This window comes from Stegastes partitus, unplaced genomic scaffold (genome assembly GCF_000690725.1).
Source record: "Stegastes partitus isolate 25-593 unplaced genomic scaffold, Stegastes_partitus-1.0.2 Scaffold2574, whole genome shotgun sequence".
NCBI classification, from domain to species: Eukaryota; Metazoa; Chordata; class Actinopteri; family Pomacentridae; genus Stegastes; species Stegastes partitus.
In genome coordinates, this window is record NW_007580305.1 from 30,622 (window position 1) to 35,776 (window position 5,155).

The 5,155-nt window shown below is 53.7% G+C and overlaps 1 pseudogene; it reads right to left on the minus strand.

The window, feature by feature from the left end:
• Positions 1 to 335: 335 nt before the first annotated feature.
• On the minus strand, positions 336 to 3,788 carry LOC103375383 (uncharacterized; annotated as a pseudogene).
• Positions 3,789 to 5,155: the final 1,367 nt, after the last annotated feature.

Consider the following 5,155-nt stretch of genomic DNA (forward strand, 5'->3'; position numbering starts at 1 on the left):
AGAGCTGTTCTGACCGCCGAATGCATGCCGAGGCCGTGATATAAGCTCTCAGGGCCCGCACAGGGCACAACAGTTCTGGCTTGTCCCCCCCTTCTCCTGGTGGGGGGTTAAACTGTGCAAGCCGTAGAGGCTGGTTGAGGTGCGACTGGGACAACACCTTAGGGAGGAACGCTGTATTCGGCCATAGAGTGACGCCTGAACCATCAGAATTCCACCTCAGACACGAGTCGCTGACAGAAGGGGCATGCAGCTCACTGACGCGTTTTGCTGAGGTAATAGCCAGGAGGAATGCAGTCTTGTACGACACCCACTTCAGCTCTGCTTGTGCCAACGGCTCAAAGGGAGGCCTGCCTAGAGCCTCCAGCACCAGAGGCAGGTCCCATGATGGAGCTCTTGGAGCTCTTAGGGGATGCAACCTCTGAGCTCCCCTGAGGAAGAGGGACACCAGACTGTGGCTCCCTACTGTGCTATTATCGACTGTAGCATGTCTAGATGATATCGCTGCCACGTACACTTTCAGGGTAGAAGGAGACCGACCTTCATCCAGAAGAAATTGCAGGAACTCCAAAATTGTAGGCACTGAGCAATGTACTGGATTTTCACTCTGGCCCTCACACCATTCAGAAAACAATTTCCACCTGTTGTCATACTGCAGCCGAGTGGATGAAGCTCTGGCGTTCAAGATGGTATGCCTAACAGGGTCCACACAGCTGCTCAGCAGCGGTTCGGGCCCTCCAACAGTCAAACGCACAGTTGGAGGCGTCGAGGATTGGGATGCCAAATCCGACCTCCTGACAGTAGGTCTTCTCTGTCGGGGAGTCGCCATGGCACGCCGCAACAGAGTCTGTGCAGGAGAGGAAACCATGTCCTCGCTGGCCAGAAGGGGTCCACCAGCAGAATCCTGTGATCCTCATGAAGAACTCTCTGAAGCGTTGAAGGAATCAGTGGCAGTGGTGGAAAAGCATATAGGAGACCCTCCGGCCAGGGGTGAGCCAGTGTATCCGGTCGAGAGGGCTGGTCGTCTCCGTCAAGGAAAACCAAAGGGGGCAGTGAGTTGACACCTCCGATGCAAAGAGGTCCACCTCTGCTCTGCCAAGGAGGCTCCAGATGGTGCGCATAACCTCTGGGTGGAGGCGCCACTCTCCTGGTGGAGGCTTGTGACAAGAGAGGAAGTTCGCCCGGTGGTTTTGCTCCCCCAGTAGATACATTGCCCGCAGGCTGACGAGGCGGGGGGCTGCCCACGTCAGAAGGTCCTTGGTCACCTGCAGCAGTCGTGCAGACTTGGTCCCGCGCTGGTGGTTGATGTGGTATCCGGTCAAGGTGTTGTCTGACCGAATGAGCACATGTTTCCCAGGTATGGCAGGAAGTGCTTGAGAGCTAGATGTACCGCTCGCAGCTCCAGCACATTGATATGTTCGGAGCGGTCTTTAATGAACCACTGCCCGTGGGCCGTCCTGCTCTGCTACACTGTGCCCCATCCCCAGGGCACGCATCTGTGGTGACAGCCTCTCTGCGGGATGGAATCGAGCCCAGAGGGACGCCTCCTAACATGTAGGCCCTGTCCCTCCATGGAGCCAGGGCGAGAAGGCACTGCTGTGACACCTTGATCCGCCTGTGCCTGTGCTGCTTGGCATCCAGGTGGAAGCTGTGCAGCCACCTCTGTAGTGGGCGCAGCAACAGCAAGCCTAGTGGAACAACTGCTGTGACAGATGTTAGTTTGCCCAAGAGACGAAGGAATGTGGCATAGGGCACCAACTTGCTCATGCGGAAGAGGGTTAGAAGGTGTAGGATGTCGTCCACACATTGTGGGGATGGACGAGCCCTCATAGTTGTGGTGTCCAAGGCCACGCCGATGAACATCGTGGACTGAGAAGGTTCCAGGCAACTCTTCTCCAGATTCACCTTGAGGCCTAATTGAGCCACATGTGAGAGGAGACACACTGTATCCTGGGCCACCTGAGCCTGAGACGGTGCACAGATCAGCCAGTCGTCGAGGTACGGCAGAACCTTCATGCCCCGAGCCTGCAAGGGTGCAAGAGCTGCCGCCACACACCTCGTGAACACCCTTGGGGAGAGGGAGAGCCCAAACGGTAGCACCCTGAACTGCCAGTAGTGGCCTTGATAGGCAAAGCGTAGAAACTGCCTGTGTCGATGAGCAATGGGGACATGAAAGTAGGCATCCTTCAGGTCTACAGATGTGAACCATTCCACTTGGGAGACAGTTTGGAGAACTTCTGCCATGGTCAACATATGGAAAGGCATCATTTTCATGAATGTGTTCAGTCCTCTTAGGTCCAAGACAGGACGGAATCCGCCGGTCTTTTTTTCTAACGAGGAAGTATGTTGAGTAGAAGGCCCTGGGGTGCAACAGATGATCTAAAGCCTTGATGGCGCCCTTGGCCAGGAGGGCGGACAACTCCTGGTCCAGCGCTAGAGCTTTTGCTGGGTCTCTGATAATGGTCATTTTGACCCGGGGGCAGCGTCGGAATTGAAGTTTGTACCTGTGGGTCAAGGTGGCAACCACCCAGGGGTCCAAAGTATGAGCAGCCCAGCATCTGAGCTGCTGGTAGGAGAAATAACCGACAGCCAGCCCAGAGGCCTCAGTTCCTGGCCCCCCGGCCCCGAGGGGCAATGGAGGGGCAGACGGGATCTGGGGCCCGAGGTTGCCTGGAGGGTAAGTGGGCAGAACCACGAAAGTCACGGGTCAGCCTCTGAACAGGACGCTGAGGACCACGACGGTCGCTGGAGAGCATTGGTGGTGGTAAGCAGACTTGGGGGGCAATTGAGGGGCCCCCAGATCTGTTGGAGGGAGGTCTGCTAGGAGGGAGGCATACATCTATGCAGACCCAGGAGCTGCTGCCTGGTCTGCCCAGCTTGGACAGCGCAGCGGACCCAAATAGCTCCCCTGGTTCCACTGGGAGACTACGGAGAGTCCGCCTACTTGCCTCTGTCAGATTTGCCTGCGCAAACCATACCTGGCGGCGAGTCTGGACCAAGATGGACATCATCCTCCCAAGTTCTCTAGTTACGAGGCCAAATGCATACAGCGATGTATCACGGAGGCTTCTGGGGGCAACATCCACACCGTCTTCCTGCAGAGAAGGTGAGAGGGCCAGCAAGATGTGGGATAGGGAGTTACCAATAAGACCGGCCCGTGCTCCAGCATCATAAGCCCTTGTAAGCAGGTCATCTGTGACCCGACACTGAGGTGAGGGGCACCTGGCATTCTGACACAGAGCCTCATCAGGGGATACAATGAGGGATGCGATGACAGGCTCAATAGCAGGCATGTGGCCCAGGCCAACTCTTGCTGCATCATGCATGGCTGCCAGGGCTCGACCATCAGCTTGTAGCCGGGAACAAGCCTTACTATCTCTCCAAGGAGTGTGTAGCACATTCAGGTAGTCCACTGAGTGAGGAACCGCAAAGGCAGAGGGGGTAGGCCTGCTCCTAAAGAGGGCACTTGCATGAGCTGACTCCACCTGCTGTGATATTTCCAGCCCCAGGCGATCCAGGGCCATGCTAATAGTGTCCCGCATGGAACTGTCCTCTGTCTCAGGCAGTGAACTCTGAGCTGAGGAGTGGGAGCTTGGCTCTGAGGCCTGGGAGGCCCCGTCGTCTGTATCCTCCGCGTATTCACCAAAGTAGGTTACTGAGGCCGCCAGAGAAAGAGCATCGTCCTCTAGAACCAGCACCGGCACAACAGGATCCTCCAAGGGCGCATCAGCCTCCCCTGAAGGAGCATCGGCGCCCTCCAAGGAAGTATCAGAGCGGTGGGCCATAAACATGGATCTTATCTGGGCCAACTCCGCAGAAAGCTGATCCCCCTTGAAGAAAGTCTGCTGTGATCGGACTTCACCTTCTTCCTGGAGGGGTTAGCAGAAGCAGCCTCTGCCCGATGCTTAAAGCGTCTAAGTCGGGGTGGGGGCAGTTGGCCTGATGGGGGGAGGTCCCCTTCACCCCCTGGAGGTTCAAATTCTGCCAGTCTGCGAAAAGTCCGCCACCCTGACCAACACGGTCACAGAGCTACAAAGCGATGGGATGTAGTTGAGCTTTTAACAATACGGCTTTGGATAACGCTATCAGAGCGATAGCGATCTGCGTGCGAGAAGATGAAAAGGAACAGATACTCTGATGACACAGGAAGATGTAATCTCCCCCGGGGTCATCAAGGTGTCGCAGGTGACATTGTTGGTATTCATACTTGAACTGCGCATGCGCCAAGTGGAATATTCAGTGCTTAAATCATCGCCTCTGGCGGTCAGCAGGGATGAAATAGAACATTTTTTTTGTTGACTACAACCCATTTAAAATAATTAAATGTTGACGTGTCATTAACCTGAATTTTGAATTTTTGTGGAGCCAAAGCAGCTACAAAAAACTATAACATTGTAACATTTTTACTTTTTTTTTTTTTTTTTTTTTTAACAGTACTAAACCCGGACACTCCCAACCAAGAGACATTGTCCTCTCCATCTTCCTCAGCTCACTGCTCATTCTCTGCCTCCCCTTCAACCAGTTCCCCAATTTGCTTTGCCACAGACTGGATTGAGACTTTTGAAATTCCTTGGAAAATTTTTCCTGAAGCCCTGATACAATGTTTTAAAAGAGAAGAAAGGCCAAAGGCACGGTTGTGTCGAAACATGGTCAGATTTGTTGTGGCAAGCTGGCATGTTGTCGCATGCTGAAGACCTGCCCTTCTCCTGGTAAAAGAGCTGCAATGGAAATTGCAAAAAAAAAAAAAAGATAAAGATTGCAGCTTATCCAAAGTCACTGCAAGATGTCATTGAAGGGGACGTTTTGGGACCTGGTTATCACTCACTAGTAAAGCAGTTAAAGGCATGAACTGAAAATGTAAACGCAAAACAGGGGTCAGACAACTATGACACAGAGGAAATCCCTCTTAAACAAAAGGTAGCTATCCAGGATACTTATGGCTGCGTCAAGTGGGACATGAAATTCTTGCCTCAAATTCCCCTTTTCCACCAAACTGGTTCGAGTGCTAGTTCCGTGCTAGTGCCAGACTTCTCATGAAAAACAGAGCGCACCTATGTGCGCTGCTTATTCCGCTCATAAAAAAGACTGCAGGCTGCAAGGTGGCGCAGTTGGTCAGCACTGTCGCCTCGCAGCAAGAAGGTTGCTGGTTCACGTCCTG